Below are 20,451 nucleotides of genomic sequence, written 5' to 3'. Positions count from 1 at the left end.
AGAGGCTCAGACTGCTGCCTTGTCCTTCCTCTATGCTTTATACTGCAGCTCTGCTCCATAAGGAGGGATAAACAGTGACATAATGACCCATGATATACTCCTGACCTCAGCGGAAACCATTTAGTCCACATGAACCTTCACTCTCTGTATTCACCTCATTTCAGCCATGACGACGATCGCCAGGAGGAGAGTAAGAGGATCGTCAGGTAAGTATCTCCTCTGACATCATATGCAAAGTCATAACGTGAGGAGGGGGGTCGCCTGGAGGAGCAGGGTCCCCAGCAGCACAGAGGATTTCAGGAGAAGAGTGTACTGATTATGCCAGAGGTCACAGACTGGGAGTTACATAGTGGAAGAAGCAGGGTCCTCCCAGCAGCACAGAGGATTTCAGGAGAAGAGTGTAGTGATTATGCCAGAGGTCACAGACTGGGAGTTACATAGTGGAAGGAGCAAGGGCCTCCCAGCAACACAGAGGATTTCAGGAGAGGAGTGTGCTGATCATGTAGGAGGTCACAGACTGAGGCACAGAATGGGAGAAGCAGGATCCCCAGCAGCACAGAGGATTTCAGGAGAAGAGTGTACTGATTATGCCAGAGGTCACAGACTGGGAGTTACATAGTGGAAGGAGCAAGGGCCTCCCAGCAACACAGAGGATTTCAGGAGAGGAGTGTGCTGATCATGTAGGAGGTCACAGACTGAGGCACAGAATGGGAGAAGCAGGATCCCCAGCAGCACAGAGGATTTCAGGAGAAGAGTGTACTGATTATGTCAGAGGTCACAGACTGGGAGTTATATAGTGGAAGGAGCAAGGGCCTCCCAGCAGCACAGAGGATTTCAGGAGAGGAGTGTTGTCATGTGGGAGGTCACAGACTTGGTTACATAGTGGAAAGAGCAGGATCCACAGCAGCGCAGAGTATTTCAGGAGAGGAGTCTGCTGATCATGTGGAGGTCACAGACTGAGGGTTACAGAGTGGGAGGAGCAGGATCCTCCCAGCAGCACAGAGTATTTCAGGAGAGGAGTGTGCTGATCATGTGGAGGTCACAGACTGAGGGTTACAGATTGGGAGGAGCAGGGTCCCCAGCAGCACAGAGGATTTCAGGAGAGGAGTGTTGTCATGTGGGAGGTCACAGACTTAGGGTTACATAGTGGAAAGAGCAGGATCCACAGCAGCGCAGAGTATTTCAGGAGAGGAGTCTGCTGATCATGTGGAGGTCACAGACTGAGGGTTACAGAGTGGGAGGAGCAGGATCCTCCCAGCAGCACAGAGTATTTCAGGAGAGGAGGCTGCTGATCATGTGGAGGTCACAGACTGAGGGTTACAGATTGGGAAGAGCAGGGTCCCCAGCAGCACAGAGGATTTCAGGACAGTGGTGTGCTAATCTTGTGGAGGTCACAGACTGAGAGTTAAATAGTTACATAGTGGAAGGATCAGGGTCCCAGCAGCACAGAGTATTTCAGGAGAGGAGTGTGCTAATTGTGTGGGATGTCAAAGGATGAGAGTTACATAGTGGCAGGAGCAGGGTCCTCCCAGCAGCACAGAGTATTTCAGGAGAGGAGTGTGGTCATGTGGGAGGTCACAGGCTGAGGGTTACATAGTGGACGGAGCAGGGTCCTCCCAGCAGCACAGAGTATTTTAGGCGAGGAGTTTCTGTGTTGAGTTGTGGCGTGTAACGTGTGGCGTGTTGATAGCGGTATACCAGATAACGTGTCTGTATTTCTCTCTCTGCCACATCAGCAAGATGTCTGACATGAGGAACAAGATGAATGACGGGTATAAGATGGTCACCAGGCAAGTGATGTGTGCTGTGCCCTATCTGATGTGTGCTGTGCCCTTCACATCCATATACAGACCAGGGCTCAGTGGTCATGCTGACCGCCCCCACCAGTGTGGCCTGCTCAGGTCCCCTCATATCCATGTCATATGTGCCGGACTGATGAAGCGGAAACTCCTCAGTGGCCAGTGGCCTGCTCCTCATAGCTGTCAGCTCCTAGGCCCCTGGGTAGTCAGTACTGTATACACCTGCTTCTCATCACCTCTGACCTCACCTGTATAGTGGACAGCGCCATCCAGTGCACAGTGTAACACCTGCCCTCGGAGAACCTAGAGGGGGGCCTCTGTGCCTCAGGTTCTGTGTTGTCACTTACAGATAATCCCTCAAACACTAACCACTTCCCCAGAACCACAGCTAGAGGGCGCCCAGAAATAGCTGCACATAAATACTTGTAGAATATGGTAGTGCCCCATGAATAGTTGTAGAGTGCTCCATAAGTAGTTGTAGAGTGCTCCATGAGTAGTTGTAGAGTGCTCCATGAGTAGTTGTAGAGTGCTTCATGAGTAGTTGTAGAGTGCCCCATGAGTAGTTGTAGAGTGCTTCATGAGTAGTTGTAGAGTGCTTCATGAGTAGTTGTAGAGTGCTCCATGAGTAGTTGTAGAGTGCTTCATGAGTAGTTGTAGAGTGCTCCATGAGTAGTTGTAGAGTGCTCCATGATTAGTTGTAGAGTGCCCCATGATTAGTTGTAGAGTGCCCCATGAATAGTTGTAGAGTGCTCCATTAATAGTTGTAGAGTGCTCCATGAGTAGTTGTAGAGTGCCCCATGAATGGTTGTAGAGTGCTCCATGAGTAGTTGTAGAGTGCTCCATGAGTAGTTGTAGAGTGCTCCATGAGTAGTTGTAGAGTGCTCCAGGAGTAGTTGTAGAGTGCTCCAGGAGTAGTTGTAGAGTGCTCCAGGAGTAGTTGTAGAGTGCTCCATGAGTAGTTGTAGAGTGCCCCATGAGTAGTTGTAGAGTGCTCCATGAATAGTTGTAGAGTGCTCCATGAATAGTTGTAGAGTGCTCCATGAATGGTTGTAGAGTGCTCCATGAGTAGTTGTAGAGTGCTCCATGAGTAGTTGTAGAGTGCCCCATGAGTAATTGTAGAGTGCTCCATGAATAGTTGTAGAGTGCTCCATGAATAGTTGTAGAGTGCTCCATGAATGGTTGTAGAGTGCTCCATGAGTAGTTGTAGAGTGCTCCGTGAATAGTTGTAGAGTGCTCCGCGATTAGTTGTAGAGTGCTCCATGATTAGTTGTAGAGTGCCCCATGAATAGTTGTAGAGTGCCCCATCAATAGTTGTAGAGTGTCCCATGAATAGTTGTAGAGTGCTCCATGATTAGTTGTAGAGTGCTCCATGAATAGTTGTAGAGTGCCCCATGAATAGTTGTAGAGTGCCCCATGAGTAGTTGTAGCGTGCCCCATGATTAGTTGTAGAGTGCCCCATGATTAGTTGTAGAGTGCCCCATGATTAGTTGTAGAGTGCCCCATGATTAGTTGTAGAGTGCCCCATGATTAGTTGTAGAGTGCCCCATGATTAGTTGTAGAGTGCGCCATGATTAGTTGTAGAGTGCGCCATGATTAGTTGTAGAGTGCGCCATGATTAGTTGTAGAGTGCCCCATGAATAGTTGTAGAGTGCCCCATGAATAGTTGTAGAGTGCCCCATGAATAGTTGTAGAGTGCCCCATGAATAGTTGTAGAGTGTCCCATGAATAGTTGTAGAGTGCTCCATGAATAGTTGTAGAGTGCTCCTTGATTAGTTGTAGAGTGCTCCATGAATAGTTGTAGAGTGCTCCTTGATTAGTTGTAGAGTGCTCCATGAATAGTTGTAGAGTGCTCCATGAATAGTTGTAGAGTGCTCCATGAATAGTTGTAGAGTGCCCCATAATTAGTTGTAGAGTGCCCCATGATTAGTTGTAGAGTGCGCCATGAATAGTTATAAAGTGTCACACAAATAGCTGCAGCATGCCCCATGAATAATTGTAGAACGCCCCATAATTAGTCACGGGGTGCCCCATGATTAGCTGTAGTGTCCCATGAATAGTGTCAATGTGTCCAATCAATAGTGTCAGTGTCTCCATGGATGGTGCCCAAGTGGCCCATAAGTAATGTACGTGTCCCAATTCAATATCCTTAGTGCATCCATAAGTAGTATCAGTGTGCCCCATTCACAGTGCCAGCTCTGTCACACCTCTGTCCACAATACCTCTATTGTGCCTATGGGCACCGGGGCCTCGCCGTGGTGGCTACCTCCACAGCCCCTATGACTACACCGCTGTTCATGGGCTTTGTTCTTGCTGAGGTAAGGAAACCTGGGGCTGCTGTACTTTAAGGTCCACACTGTGTGTCTGGGACTCATCGCAACGTTCCACAGTCTGTAATTTGTGATGGACAGTATAAATAATATTAATTTATGGGGTTGTGCAAAAATCCTCACGCCCTCAGCAATAAAGTTTGCACACCCTATTTACTACATAGCTTCAGTGGGACAGATGTCTATTTTTCTCTTTCCCGCCTCCCTCCCCCCGTCCGCCATGTGGTGAGTGGGCTGTTTGTGTATCCCAAAATATCAGTTGTCAAACCACAACAGAAGCCGCCGCGTGCCGCGTGATCCCGCGTCTCCTCTCCTTGTCCCAAATCTTAGGTTAGAGGTAAGGGACAATGGGACACCACAGAGAAGACATAAGATGCGGTGTAAAGCCGGAGCCCTCTTGACATTGAGATGCAGAATCTTTATTGTGTCCAGGAAACAACACAAACACTTATCCCATGGGCTGAATATATGGCATCCCTGGCACCTGCATGGGCAGGCGTCCCTCTGACTGCTGCGGGCCCTTTGGCCCTCGTAGCAGAAAGTACAGCGGGGCCCCCTCTTGGTGCTAGCCCATTGCTGATAGGCGGATTTGGTGCTTATCATGCCCCACCGTCTTTGGTCGCAGCATGACTCTTTGGCCAAAGCTAAAATTACTGTTCCCTAAGGGAAAGTGTCTGCATACCATAATGGGGGCAGCCCTGCCATCTGCTATGGTTCCTAGTGATAGGAGGGGTCCGTCCCCTACCACCAGACATCATGGACCTGCACAGGGATCCTCCTCACCATAGCCATGGTCTATTGATGCCCAGTGGTCTTGGCTGTCCTTCTATGGGTATAGCTTTTTTTTTTTTTTACCAGATACCAGGAGGGTTCCTTTGAAGCTACGGGGCCCCTAAATGTTCATATTTTTTTCGTGGAGATACCTAGCAGTCAGAAGGATGCAGCAAACCTGTCCTGGACCCATCATGTTAGAGGTGGTTTCTTCTATTAGGGGTTGGCCAGGATTTTAAAAAAATGCCTGCTTTCTTTCACAAACAGCGCCACCCCTGTCCATAGGTTGTGTGTGGTACTGCAGCTCAACTCTATTGAAGTGAATTGAGTTGAGCTGCAATACCAGGTACAACCAGAGGACAGAGGTGGTGCTGTTTATTTTCAGGGGAGCCATGTATTTCTAATCCTTGACAACCCCCTTTAATATTCTGCAGAGAAGAAGGGGTTAATCCTGAACTACTTACCTGGTCCAAATTTTGCTTGGTGGCCTATTATCAGCGGCACTTTCTGTGACGTTTAGCAGGTTATCAGCAACAGCCAGGGGGAAAAAATCAGTCATGCCCCCAACAGGAAATCAGATTCTGGCATGTATATTTTATATCTGCCTCAGCTAGGTCAAGTGCAAAAAAAAACAAAACAAAAAAAACTATATAAAATATAAAAATATAAAATACACTGATAACATAATTTTTCCTTTCTCTACACAGAGAGGAGCTGGATGAGCTCAGGTATCAAGTGCATTTGTATTGTTTTATTTTACCTATTTTATTATTATTTTTTTGTCTTTTAGTTTATTATTTTATATTTTTATTGTTGTTTTATTTATTGCATTTCAACCTTTTTCCTTCTATTATTTTCTAATTTTTATTTTATGTATTACATTTCACATTTTTTATTTTATTTATTTTTTTATCTTTTTTTATTTTATTTTTGCCTTTCATATTTTTCATTTATTATATTTATATTGTTAATTTATTTACTCCATATCACACTTTTTTATTTTATTTATCTGTTATTTTATTTATTCAACTTTTTGTTTTATTTTTTATATATTTCTGATAATTTATTTATTGTGTTTCACATTTTTATTTTATTAATTTTTTATACTTTTCAATATTTTTGCCTTTCATATTTTTCATTTATTATATTTATATTGTTAATTTATTTATTGCATGTTTCATTTTTTCATTTTATTTTTTTATCTGTTATTCTATTTATTCCACGTTATTTTTTATTATATATCTGATAATTTAGTTATTGTGTTTCACATTTTTTTCAACTGATTATATTTTTTGTTATTTTATTTGTTGTATTTCACCTTTTTTTTTTTTTCATTTTATCTCTTTAATTATATTTTTATCATTTATTTATTGGTTTTTAATTACTTCTTGGCTCGGATTCTCACCAGTAAATATTCCTAAATTAATAGTGGGGTTTTTTTTTCTAAAAAATAATCATTATGTGTATTCTTTGGAGAGGGGGTTCATCCTACAATGAATGATTAATTAGTTCCTCATTAAATCGGAAAAAACTAATCTAACTTAACCGTATCTAAACGATCTATTGTGCCATTAAATGTGTAATTTATAATTAATAACTAAATGTATAACACTATGGCTTGCACAGTGGTGAGAATCCGAGGCCTCACTTGTGTATTTATCTTGTATGTTGTTTTTTATGTTATTGCCTTGTTACCTTTAGCCCTGGGGATATAAGGCTCTATCATACAGGACCGCGATCGGCTACGTAGCATTGAAGTACCACCAGAAGGCCTTCCATTGCATACAGTAGTGCAAGACTTTCATACTGTGTCCTAGTAATAATATATTACACTACAATATAATACCCAACAACCCCAAATTCAACAGCTTACCCAAAGGGAAGGGCCAGCATATTTGTTATGTTATAGGGCCCCTATTTCAAACTTTAAAGTTTGGTTTATATCAGTTAGAGGGAGCAATTAATCAATCAACTGCTCCTCGGGGGTGGAGTCAGCAGAACATACACTCCTGAATGGATGCCTGTCTATTGACTGAATACAGTTCCCTTTGGAGCCCCAAACATGACCCCAGCTGAGCTGCAGGATGTGTTCCTCTTTGTGCTTTGGCATAAATCCGCAATGTGTTTAACGTTGCTGCGTCTTATGGTTTCAGGGCCAAAGGAAAGGAGAAAAAAGGCGGGATCTTCAGGTACATGAAAGACAGATGTGATACAATGTACCTGTATATAGGCTCAGCGCATCCATATCCATTTAACTGTATGGGACTGCCCGACATAGCCAGGCACTGTGGTAGACCTATAGGCCATGCACATCCACTGTCCATTCCTACTAGGAACCACGGGACCCCTGTTCTCGTGATTTGTGGGGGTCCCTGTAGGCAGAACCCTACCAGTCAGACACTTATCCTCGATACTGGATAGAGGGGATAAGTATTGTTCATGGGGGACCCTTTTAAGGCACTTGAATATGGAATGATTCATTAACATAAGACAGGGGCCCCCCATAAGATATTTGTGGCCCTATGCAACAAAAAATGCAATATTGGGATGAATTAACTCTCGGAATGTCATGTGTAACTAAGGAGTGAGCCGTATGCACATAAAATGTAAAATTGTAAAAAGATCCGTCAACAGCAGCTTGTTGATGGTTTCCAAGCAACTGAAAATTGTATTTTTCTAAAGAGAAACTGAGAAATAATTAAAAAAAAATACAAGAGTGATGAAAATACATGAAAAATGAAAAAGCTGCAGGATTTCACACGTGCTGACTATGGCGCCAATGTGAATAAGAGGCGGAGCTTCCGTTTATAATAGATATGATTGGTTGTCCAATAGCATTCAAAGAGGATATCGGGTAGGAGATGTTCTCAGGTCAATCTGTGATCTGTAACGCCCATTCCTCTGTATTATAGCGCCCCCTGTGGATGATATAATCCGAGCATTTATTATAATCTCACAGTTCTATGCAGATTACCAACCTGTTACCTTCTCTCTCACAATAACAGCAAAAATAAGGACAAAAATAAGACCAAGGACGGCAAAGAGAAGTAGGTATCGTGTGTGCATGCCGGGGGTATACAGCCACATTCCTTTAATCCGCTATTAAAGGGACATGACATATTATCAACTAATCCGGATTATCCGTCATAGAAAAGTCTGAAAACTAGCTGACAGGACCAGACAGTTCTGTTTTTTCACACAGTGCTGAGCTCTTGTCCTGAGAGGGTCGACATCTGACCTGAGACTAGTGCTGGACTACTACAATGTCCTGATTATCAGATGTCGTATTAAAGGAATTATGCTGTGGTGTGCGCTCTTCTTGTCTGAATTTGTACAGTTATAATCCTAATATATGTTTTTTTTCAAAGTTTATTTTTCTTATTACGAGATGCAGTGATGTGGACCATGCTGGTATAACCTGGGTATCTCCTGTATATAATTATATATGTGCAGCTGGTATAAGTTATACATCTTCTTGTATATAGTGATATGGACCATGCTGGTATAACCTGGGCATCTCCTGTATATAATTATTTATGTACAGCTGGTATAAGTTATACATCTTCTTGTATATAGTGATATGGACCATGCTAGTATAACCTGGGCATCTCCTGTATATAATTATATATGTACAGCTGGTATAAGTTATACATCTTCTTGTATATAGTGATATGGAGCATGCTGGTATAACCTGGGTATCTCCTGGATATAATTATATATGTACAGCTGGTATAAGTTATACATCTTCTTGTATACAGTGATATGGACCATGCTGGTATAACCTGGGTATCTCCTGTATATAATTATATATGTACAGCTGGTATAAGTTATACATCTTCTTGTATATAGTGATATGGACCATGCTGGTATAACCTGGGTATATCCTGTATATAATTATATATGTACAGCTGGTATAAGTTATACATCTTCTTGTATATAGTGATATAGACCATGCTGGTATAACCTGGGCATCTCCTGTATATAATTATATATGTACAGCTGGTATAAGTTATACATCTTCTTGTATATAGTGATATGGACCATGCTGGTATAACCTGGGTATCTCCTGTATATAATTATATATGTACAGCTGCTATAAGTTATACATCTTCTGTATATAGTGATATGGACCATGCTGGTATAACCTGGGCATCTCCTGTATATAATTATATATGTACAGCTGGTATAAGTTATACATCTTCTTGTATATAGTGATATGGACCAGGCTGGTATAACCTGGGTATCTCCTGTATATAATTATATATGTACAGCTGGTATAAGTTATATATCTTCTTGTATATAGTGATATGGACCATGCTGGTATAACCTGGGTATCTCCTGTATATAATTATATATGTACAGCTGGTATAAGTTATACATCTTCCTGTATATAGTGATATGGACCATGCTGGTATAACCTGGGCATCTCCTGTATATAATTATATATGTACAGCTGGTATAAGTTATACATCTTCTTGTATATAGTGATATGGACCATGCTGGTATAACCTGGGCATCTCCTGTATATAATTATATATGTACAGCTGGTATAAGTTATACATCTTGTATATAGTGATATGGACCATGCTGGTATAACCTGGGTATCTCCTGTATATAATTATATATGTACAGCTGGTATAAGTTATACATCTTCTTGTATATAGTGATATGGACCATGCTGGTATAACCTGGGTATCTCCTGTATATAATTATATATGTACAGCTGGTATAAGTTATACATCTTCCTGTATATAGTGATATGGACCATGCTGGTATAACCTGGGCATCTCCTGTATATAATTATATATGTACAGCTGGTATAAGTTATACATCTTCTTGTATATAGTGATATGGACCATGCTGGTATAACCTGGGCATCTCCTGTATATAATTATATATGTACAGCTGGTATAAGTTATACATCTTCTTGTATATAGTGATATGGACCGTGCTGGTATAACCTGGGCATCTCCTGTATATAATTATATATGTACAGCTGGTATAAGTTATACATCTTGTATATAGTGATATGGACCATGCTGGTATAACCTGGGTATCTCCTGTATATAATTATATATGTACAGCTGGTATAAGTTATACATCTTCTTGTATATAGTGATATGGACCATGCTGGTATAACCTGGGTATCTCCTGTATATAATTATATATGTACAGCTGGTATAAGTTATACATCTTCTTGTATATAGTGATATGGACCATGCTGGTATAACCTGGGCATCTCCTATATATAATTATATATGTACAGCTGGTATAAGTTATACATCTTGTATATAGTGATATGGACCATGCTGGTATAACCTGGGTATCTCCTGTATATAATTATATATGTACAGCTGGTATAAGTTATACATCTTCTTGTATATAGTGATATGGACCATGCTGGTATAACCTGGGTATCTCCTGTATATAATTATATATGTGCAGCTGGTATAAGTTATACATCTTCTTGTACTGTATATAGTGATATGGACCATGCTGGTATAACCTGGGCATCTCCTATATATAATTATATATGTGCAGCTGGTATAAGTTATACATCTTGTATATAGTGATATGGACCATGCTGGTATAACCTGGGCATCTTCTATATATAATTATATATGTGCAGCTGGTATAAGTTATACATCTTGTATATAGTGATATGGACCATGCTGGTATAACCTGGGCATCTTCTATATATAATTATATATGTACAGCTGGTATAAGTTACACATCTTCTTGTATATAGTGATATGGACCATACTGGTATAACCTGGGTATCTCCTGTATATAATTATATATGTACAGTTGGTATAAGTTATACATCTTGTATATAGTGATATGGACCATGCTGGTATAACCTGGGTATCTTCTGTATATAATTATATATGTACAGCTGGTATAAGTTATACATCTTCTTGTATATAGTGATATGGACCATGCTGGTATAACCTGGGCATCTCCTGTATATAATTATATATGTACAGCTGGTATAAGTTATACATCTTCTTGTATATAGTGATATGGACCATGCTGGTATAACCTGGGTATCTCCTGTATATAATTATATATGTACAGCTGGTATAAGTTACATATCCTCTTGTATATAGTGATATGACCATGCTGGTACAACCTGGGTATCTCCTGTATATAATTATATATGTACAGCTGGTATAAGTTATACATCTTCTTGCATATAGTGATATGGACCATGCTGGTATAACCTGGGCATCTGCTGTATATAATTATATATGTACAGCTGATATAAGTTACACATCTTCTTGTATATAGTGATATGAACCATGCTGGTATAACCTGGGTATCTCCTGTATATAATTATATATGTACAGCTGGTATAAGTTATATATCTTCTTGTATATAGTGATATGGAGCATGCTGGTATAACCTGGGCATCTCCTGCGTATAATTATATATGTACAGCTGGTATAGGTTATAGTTCTTTTATGTACTTAAAACTTATGTACTTGTTTTATTATGTGAACATATCCAGCATTGCATGAACAGCCCTTTGTTTTCAGTTAAAATATCGTAGTTCCTCATTTGTCCTATGGGGGCACTGCAGGACAGTTGAGCACTTTTTTCAGGGTCTCTTGCAGATGAGATCTGGAGGTTGATTGGTGTTTTCATCAGTTGGTTGGAGATTTTTTTTTAGTTTGACGAACCCTTTCAGCCTTTTCAAATGTCATTAAATCAGTGAATAGTTTGCTGTGAATCACTGACAGATGGTTGTGAACAGCACCTCGTGGGCGTCAAACATACTTTGTCATGGCAAAAAGTTTGTGGGAGTCTGTTTATATGTGTGGCATCTGAGTAAATGGAAAAAAGCTTTAAAAACGATAAAATGTTTTTTTGCAAACAGTAAGTAATGAGCACAACATGAGAGAAACTGTATCGCTATATGTAACATGTTCCAGACTATGACAGAGCGGATATTTGGAGGCATGCAAGGGTTTAGACTACAGAAAATACGACATTTAGTTCTTATTATTGTCTGGTAGTCTGTAGTCTGAGGAAGTGGAGGGGTTAATGTGTGTAGTTCTTGCTGATAGTTTAGTTGAAAATGTGGTCAATACCTAGTGTTGGGTGAAACTGGGTGCTAATACCTGAAGGTCTAGGGAGAAAGTGGGGCATAAGCTTGGAGGTCTTAGGAGAAAGAGAGGTATAATACCTGGAGGTCTCGGGGAAAAAGTTGGGGATAATACCTGGAGGGCTGGGGAGAAAGTGGGGCATAATGCTTGGAGGTCTAGGGAAAAGTCAGGGATAATACCTGAAAATCTAGGGAGAAAGTGGGGGATAATACCTGAGGTCTAGAAAGAAAGGGGGGATAATACCTGGAGGTCTAGAGAGAAAGTGGGGCATAATGCTTGGAGGTGTAGGGAAAAAGTCAGGGATAATACCTGGAGGTCTAGGGAGAAAGTAGGGGGATAATACCTGGAGGTCTAGGGGCATAATACCTGGAGGTCTAGGGAAAAAAGTCAGGGATAATACCTGGAGGTCTAGGGAGAAAGTGGGGGATATTACCTGGAGGTCTAGGGAGAAAGTGGGGGATAATGCTTGGAGGTCTAGGGAAAAGTGAGGGATAATATCTGGAGGTCTAGAGAAAAGTCATGGATAATACCTGGAGGTCTAGGGAGAAAGTGGGGGATAATATGTGTGCTCTAGGGAGAAAGTGGGGATAATACCTGGAGGTCAAGGTAGAAAGTGGGGGATAATACCGGGAGGTCTAGGAGGAAAGTGGGGATAATACCTGGAGGTCTAGAAAAAAAGTGGGGCATAATGCTTGGAGGTTTAGGAAAAAAGTGTGAGATAATACCTGGAGGTCTAGGGAAAAAGTAGAAGATAATACTTGGAGGTCTAGTGAAAAAGTGGAGGATAATACCTGGTGTTCTGAGGGAAAAAGTGTGGGAAAATATCAAAGGAGAAAGTCAGGGTAATTACCTGGTGGTCTAGGGTAAAATTTAGGGCTAGTACAGTGGTCTACAGTAACTTTGTGGTTAGTCCTTGGCATTCTTGGGTAAAAGTGCAGTAAATACCTGATGGTCTACTCGACAGGAAAAGTGGGATTCATATCTTATTGTCTAGGGTAGAAGTGAAGTCTAGTTCCAGTGATGTAGGGTAAAATCTGGGGTCAATATTTTCTTGGGTAAAACCTGGGTGTTGAAACTTGGTGTTTAAGGGTAAAGTGAGGGATAATCCTTGGGTGGTCTAGTGTAAAGTGAGGGATAATCCTTGGTGGTCTAGGGTAAAAGTGGTGGTTAATTTATGGCGGTCTAGGGCAGTGGTGGGCAAACTTTTTTGATAACTGAGCCAAATATCGTCAAAACCACGATTGAAATTTCTTTCGAGAACCACATTTTTAAAACCTAAAATATTGCGTCAACAGTACCAGTGAGGACTATTAGGGCTCATGCACACGACCTTGTGCCCGCCGTTGCCATATTGCAGGCCGCATACGGCGGGTCAGCAATACACGGGCACTGGCCGTGTGCAGCCCGCATCAAGGACCCATTCACTTCAATGGGTCCAGGATCCGGGATATAAGTGCTACAGAGTGCTTCCGTGGTGCTTCTGGCTGTGCCTCCGCACCGCAAGAAGGTAGCACATGCACTACTTTTTTGCGGTGCGGAGGCACAGCCAGAAGCACCACGGAAGCACACTGTAGCACTCATATCCCGGATCCTGGACCCATTGAAGTGAATGGGTCCATGATGCGGCCGTGTGCAGCCCGCATCATGGACCCATTCACTTCAGCAAGCGCTACTTTTTTGCGGTGCGGGCAGTCGGATGCGGATCGCGAACCCCATTCAAGTGAATGGGTCCGCGATCCTCATGCAGCTGCCCCATGGTCTGTGTCCGTGCATTGCGGACGGACCGCTATTTGCGTTCCGCAGCACAGGCGCGGCGCCCTTACATTCGTGGGCATGAGCCCAGAGTGTGTTTTTACATACTTTTATATGTACTTTCTTTTATTTGGATCTTGATTATTATTTCATTTTATCTTTATCATTTTTTACTTTTATTAAACTTGTCTGCAGATGTGGATGTAATGTGGATGACGCACTTATGGGGGATATCTGTGGATGACGCACTTATGGGGGATATCTGTGTATGACGCACTTATGGGGGATATCTGTGGATGACGCACTTATGGGGGATATCTGTGGATGACGCACTTATGGGGGATATCTGTGGATGACACACTTATGGGGGATATCTGTGGATGACGCACTTATGGGGGATATCTGTGGATGACGCACTTATGGGGGATATCTGTAGATGACACACTTATGGGGGATATCTGTGGATGACGCACTTATGGGGGATATCTGTGGATGACGCACTTATGGGGGATATCTGTGGATGACGCACTTATGGGGGATATCTGTGGATGACGCACTTATGGGGGATATCTGTGGATGACACACTTATGGGGGAGATCTGTGATGACGCACTATGGGGGATATCTGTGATGACGCACTTATGGGGGATATCTGTAGATGACACACTTATGGGGGATATCTGTGGATGGACGCACTTATGGGGGATATCTGTGGATGACGCACTTATGGGGGATATCTGTGGATGACGCACTTATGGGGGGATATCTGTGGATGACGCACAATGGGGGATATCGTGGATGACATATAAGCATAAGTGCTATATATGTGCCCTCCACAGATATCCCCCATAAGTGCCCTCCACAGATATCCCCCATAAGTTCCCTCCACAGATATCCCCATAAGTGCCCTCCAGTAAGTAAAGTAATGTATTAGTGGGGGGAAGGGAGGAGGCAGGGACACTTGCGGCGGGGTCGGTGCAGTGCCCGGGCGCTGTGCACACACCGGGGGCAGCTCCTACTCTTTCTGCTGCAAGGACATTTCGCTCCTCCTGAGTGGTGGCCTCTTCACCACTCCTCACATGGCGGTGGTCTGCCGATAGGTCCCGCCGCTGCCCGCCCTTCGGCTGCTGTGCGCAGCGTGACATCTCACCTCCGTCATGCGCCTCCTGCCCCGCCTGCACTGATTCATTCATAAAGTGGAAGGAGCAGACAGACTGTGGCAGGAGGCGCATGACGGACATTTTACAAGCAGCTTGAGCGGCGCAATATGGCTGCCGCGGACCGCCCACCCGCCAGCCCGAACCAAAGAGCCGCATTCAAGGATCTAGTGAGCCGCTAGTGGCTCGCGAGCCGCCTTTGCCGACCACTGGTCTAGGGTAACAGTGAGGGTTAATAATTTCATACTGCTGTCTAGTTTAAAAGAGGGGGTTAAAAAAATGATGATCTGTATTACATTTCTGGTTAATACCTGGTGATCAAAAATATAGGTTGGGGTTAATACATAGTCAGGGAATACAATTTGCGGTTAATATCTTATGTTCTTGGGTAAAAGTGTTGGTAGTAATAACTGGTGGTCTAGGGTAAAGGTGGGGTTTAATAGCCATGAGAAGGGCTTGGGTGGCCCCCTGAGCATCAGCCCACCGGGAGATTTTCCTGTAGGGTCTATGGCCAGTCCGCCCCTGTTTATCTTACTAGGGAGTACTTGGTTTGAGGTGTACGAAGAGGATAATATTTTTTCTCTGGTGGTCTAGGGTACAATAGGGGGTGAATATGTTGTGGTCGAGGGGAAAATGGAGGATGGTTCTTACCTGGTGATCTAGGATATTTGAGAGGTGCTAATATTTTGTTCCCTAGTAGTCTAGAGGGAAATAAGGGGAGAGTATTTGTTGGGCTGGAGGAAGATGGTGATGGTTTGTACCTGCTTGGCTAGCATAAAAAGGTTGGGTAATATTTTGTTTCATGGAGGTCTTGTGTAAAAGAGGAGGGTAATACATGGTGGTCTAGGATATGAAGAATCAATATTTTGGTCTCTTGCTGTCTAGAGTAAAATAGGGGGTCAGTATGTGGTGGGTTAGGGTAAAATAGGTGATGGTTTGTACCTGGTGGTCTACAGTACATGGGGTGCCTAATTTCTTGTACCCTGGTGGTCTAGGGTAAAATGGGTTGTGGTCTGGTGGTTTACTTACCTCCCCAGACCCCAGTGATGTGTTCTGCATAGCTTCTGACAGAAAGCTGAACGTGATGTGTGCGTTCATCTTCACCTCCTCCTTCACAGATCATACAGCTCAATGCCAGGCAGGGATAGTCAGACTATGCAGGTTAAGACAGAGGCACAGTACACTCATGAAGCGCTCTGCCCGATTACAAGGGAAACAGATTATTTTCATGTCGAAAAATCTTATAGTTCAATAATACACAACATACATAAGGCCCCCCCTTCCCCATCCATTCCTGCCATAGTGGCCCCCAGGATTTTGGGGTCAAACTTTATCGTACTGTATATTATTGCTTCCTGATGACATGTCATGATGTAGACTTACACGGTGATGCATTCTCCTTTGGTCTTTACTCTGGGGTGTACCTAAAGTTCCTTGATCATGTGCACCCCTCCTCCGTTCACATCGAAGCCACGCTTAGCATCTGCAGCACAAAAGGCGCATTGAAGATTGGAAACCCAAAGCCGTATCTGTGTCTTGTCTGCCTGTAAATATTTAATGTCTTGAGTAACCAGATATGAGATTCATCAGCAGCCTTTACGAGGTTTGGCGAGAAAAAGTGGAGACGTTTCCGCAACCAGAGGAACGTTCTGTGAGTTCACCAAGTATGGGCAGAAAACAGTGAAGTAAAGACTCCAGACTCTGGGGTTTACACTTCAGGCCTAGACCAATATGGAAGCACCTGTCATGTCCACTTCTCTGTGTCACGTCTTCCAGTTACAGGTCCCCACCCAGCCTTTGTCTCAGGTTCTTCATCCAATATTCATGGCCACTATCAGATGGCAGCCATTCTCCATGTTCCTCACCTCTCAGAAAAGCCCCTCGCCTGTTCCCAAAACCTTTCCTTCTATTATTATTTTGGCTTGTACATCTGAAAGAAAGAGATTACGACTTAGGAGGATGGGATAAAGCCACACAAGCTCTGAAGTGTGTAGACCATCTTAAGTCAACGATTGGCTCCTTGGAGGTGGTTGAGCGTAGAGTTGATGAAGAAGGTCCCATTCTTGGTGAGTAGATCTTCTGTTACAAGATGTACAGTTGGGTCTTAGAAAGGTGAGGGGTTGAGGTGATGGTGGTCTACTTTGAAGCTGTTCATTATACCTTCAGATGTAGCAGAGATAATACTGTTGATTGACCTATTGAGGTCCATAGAGTTAAAGCAGAAGTTTTTATCACAGTTTTATGGAAAACTCAACTACTCAACCTAGTCTAGTTGAAGACACCTCTGTACAGTGGATTTGATGTTGCTAGATACAGCAGGACTGGGTTTGCAGAGTTTGGTAATTATACCAGTTTGGGAGTTGTGCATGGTTTTACAATGTATCAGAGTAGGTCTGTCAAAAGAAGCAAAGCTGACTTTATATGTAGAGCAACTTATTCTGATGTAGGAATGTGTGAATGGTGGTGTTACATAGGACCAGCTATGTTACCGGACTTAATGATGCACAATAGGTCTCTATTACAGTGGACAGATAGCCATTTACGCCTTTCACCTCTTGATGATATCTAGTTTTGGGACACCTTTGGTCTAAAAGTCTTCTGGTGATTTAGTAGACCCCACAGACGTTTGCTGCTCCTTAGTGGAGGTTATGAGATAAGGTCCAGCAGTATAGGGAAGAACCATCAGCAGCCAGACAGACTAGAGGGTCAGCACTCGTCATGTTTATCCACCATATTTGCATGGTCAGTGATGGACGTGTCATGGTCCAGAAGATCCATAGGCTCTATGGAGGGGCACTGTTCATTTAATGCTTAGAATGTGAGGCTGGACAGTGGCCTGTGAATATCTGGTTGGCCATCAATCACACTCAGGGCTGGACACCTGAGGTCTCTATTTTCCTATAGATCTGTAGGAACATAGGGCCCTAAGGTGTAGGGGCTTAAGTTAGGGGTGATACTTTTGTTCCCTGTTATCAGCCTTGTCAGTCAGTGGAGAAGCTGACTATATTTAGGGGTGATACAGGGTGATACCATTGTATCGTGCAACCCAAGCTGGAAGAAGGCTGGAAAACATAAGCTTTTGTTCCCTGTTATCAGCCTTGTCAGTCAGTGGAGAAGCTGACTATAGAACAGGGGAATACAATCTATTGCTCCCTGTTATCAGCCATTTCAGGTCAGGGAGAGGATGACTGTAAGACAAAGGATCGCGGAGGGGGACAGAGGGTTCTGAAAGGAAACAGAGGGGTGCAGAGGGACATAGGGGTCTGGAGGGGGGCAGAAGGGTCTGGAGTGGGTAGAGGGGACTGGAGGGTGACAGGGGGTTCTGGAGGGGGACAGAGGGTTCTGAGAGGAATGGAGGGGGACAGAGGGGTCTAGAGGGGGGCCGAGGGGGCTGGAAGGTGACAAGGGGTTCTGCAGGGTGACAGAGGAGTCTGGAAGAGGACAGAGGAGTCCGAAGGGGGACAGAAGGGGAACAGAGGGATCTAGGGGGGGAGACAGAGAGATCTAGAGGAGACAGAGATGTCTGGAGAAATATAGAGGGATCTGGAGAGGGCAGAGTGGTCTGGAAAGGACAGAGGTGTCTGGAGGGAGACAGAGGTGTCTGGAGGGGGGACAAAGGTGTCTGAAGGAAGACAGAGGAGTCTAAAGGGGGACAGAAGAAGAACAGAGGGATCAGGAGGGAGACAGAGGGTTCTGGAGGAGACAGAGGGGTCTGGAGAGATATAGATGGGTCTGGAAAGGACAGAGGTGTCTGGAGGGATACAAAGGTGTCTGAAGGGGGTCAGAGGTGTCTGGAGGGAGACAGAGGGGTCTGGAGGAGGACAGAGGGTTCTGAAAGGAAACAGATGGGGCAGAGGGTTCTGCAGAGGGACATGATGGTCTGGAGGGGGGCAGATGGGTCTGGAGGGGTGCAGAGGGGTCTAGAGGGGGTCAGAGGGGTCTAGAGGGAGACAGAGGGGTCTAGAGGAGGACAAAGGTTTCTGAATGGAAACAGAGGGGGGCAGAGGGTTCTGCAGAGGGACATAGGGGTCTGGAGGGGGGGCAGAGGGGTCTGGAGGGTGACAGAGGAGTCTGGAGGAGGACAGAGGAGTCCGAAGGGGGACAGAAGGGGAACAGAGGGATCTGGAGGGAGACAGAGGGGTCTGGATAGATATAGAGGGATCTAGAAATGGCAGAGGGGTCTGGAATGGTCAAAGGTGTCTGGAGGAGGGAAAAGGTGCCTGGAGGGGGTCAGAGGTGCCTGGAGGGGGACAGATGTCTCTGGAGAGAGACAGAGGGTCTGGAGGGGGGGCAGAGGATTCTGAAAGTAAACAGAGGAGTCCAGAGGATTCTGCAGAGGGACATAAGGGTCTGGAGGGGGCAGAGAGGACTGGAGGGTAACAGGGGGTTCTGGATGGGGACAGAAGGTTCTGAGAGGAACGGAGGGGTCTGGAGGGGGACAGAGGGGTCTGAAGGGGGACAGAGTGGTCTGGAGGTGGACAGAGGAGTCCAAAGGGGGAGAGAAGGGGAACAGAGGGATCTAGAGGGAGACAAAAGGGTCTGGAGAGATATAGAGGGATCTGGAGAGGGCAGAGGGATCTGGAAAGGACAGAGGTGTCTGGAGGGAGACAGAGGTGTCTAAAGGGGAAGAGAGGGTTCTGGAGGGGGCAAGGGGGTCTTGACAGAGATAAGGGGTTCTGGAGGGAGACAGAGGGGGTATATAAGGGAACATAGGGGTCTGGAGGTGGACAGCGGGGTCTGGAGGGAGACAGAGGGGTTCAAAGGGGGAGAGAGGAGTCCAGAGGGAGACCGAGCAGTCTGGAGAGAAATAGAGGGGTGTGTATGGGGGCAGAGGGTTCCTCAGGGGAACAGAGGGGTCTGGAGGGATACAGAGGAGTATGGAGGGGGATAGATAAGTCTAGAGAGAAATAGAGGGCTCTGAGGGAGACAGAGGGGTCTGGAGATTGATAGAGTGGTCTGTAGGGGACAAAAGAGACTGGAGAGGACAGATGTGTCTTGGGGAGACAGGGTCTGGAGGGGATAGTGGTCAAGCAGACAGATGTCTGGAGAAAACAGAGGAGTCTTAAAGGTACAGAGTCTGAAGGGGACAGATGAGTCTCAGCTGAGCCAAGCATGCATGTAAAGTCACCCTTTAAAGGGGTAGTCTGGGACACTTATGATAAATTACTGGGATATGCTATCAATGTCAGGTAGGCATGCATATGTGAGTTCCTGAGAAAGAGGCCCAAAGTGAAGCCTCATCCAGGCAACAACATTCCTGAGATTGAAAAGATTCCAGGGACCCACTTAAATGAAAGAATACCCCTGAGGGAAAGAGAGTAGACAACTTAGAAGGTTTAGAATTATCAAGGCTGTGAAATGAATTCAGACAGTAAGGTGCTGCTCGTTTACGGCAGTAAGACTTTACTGCCTGTGAAAAGGGTTAATTGTCTCCAGCAACCACCTCGTTTCGAGATGCACTGGCCAGCTGGATTTAAGATGCACACCTCAACCTGCAGAAACAGTTAATGGGTACAGAACTGCATGCCTGTGATTAT

The 20,451-nt window shown here is 44.3% G+C and overlaps 1 protein-coding gene across 2 annotated transcripts in view; it reads left to right on the top strand.

The window, feature by feature from the left end:
- OTOF (otoferlin) overlaps positions 1 to 20,451 on the top strand; it is a 256,471-nt gene that overhangs the window by 162,987 nt on the left and 73,033 nt on the right. The window contains exon 1 of one of the 2 annotated variants that reach the window (XR_005778099.1): positions 7,909 to 7,944. The exons of the other annotated variant lie outside the window; for it this stretch is intronic. The gene's annotated coding sequence lies outside the window, so the exon portion shown is untranslated. Of the gene's footprint in view, positions 1 to 7,908; positions 7,945 to 20,451 lie in introns of those variants that run through there. 2 annotated transcript variants of the gene reach the window in all.

The sequence above is a fragment of the Bufo bufo genome, chromosome 4 (genome assembly GCF_905171765.1).
Source record: "Bufo bufo chromosome 4, aBufBuf1.1, whole genome shotgun sequence".
NCBI lineage: Eukaryota > Metazoa > Chordata > Amphibia > Anura > Bufonidae > Bufo > Bufo bufo.
The sequence above is the reverse complement of the archived record's forward strand: the minus strand, read 5'-3'. Positions and strand labels throughout refer to the sequence as shown.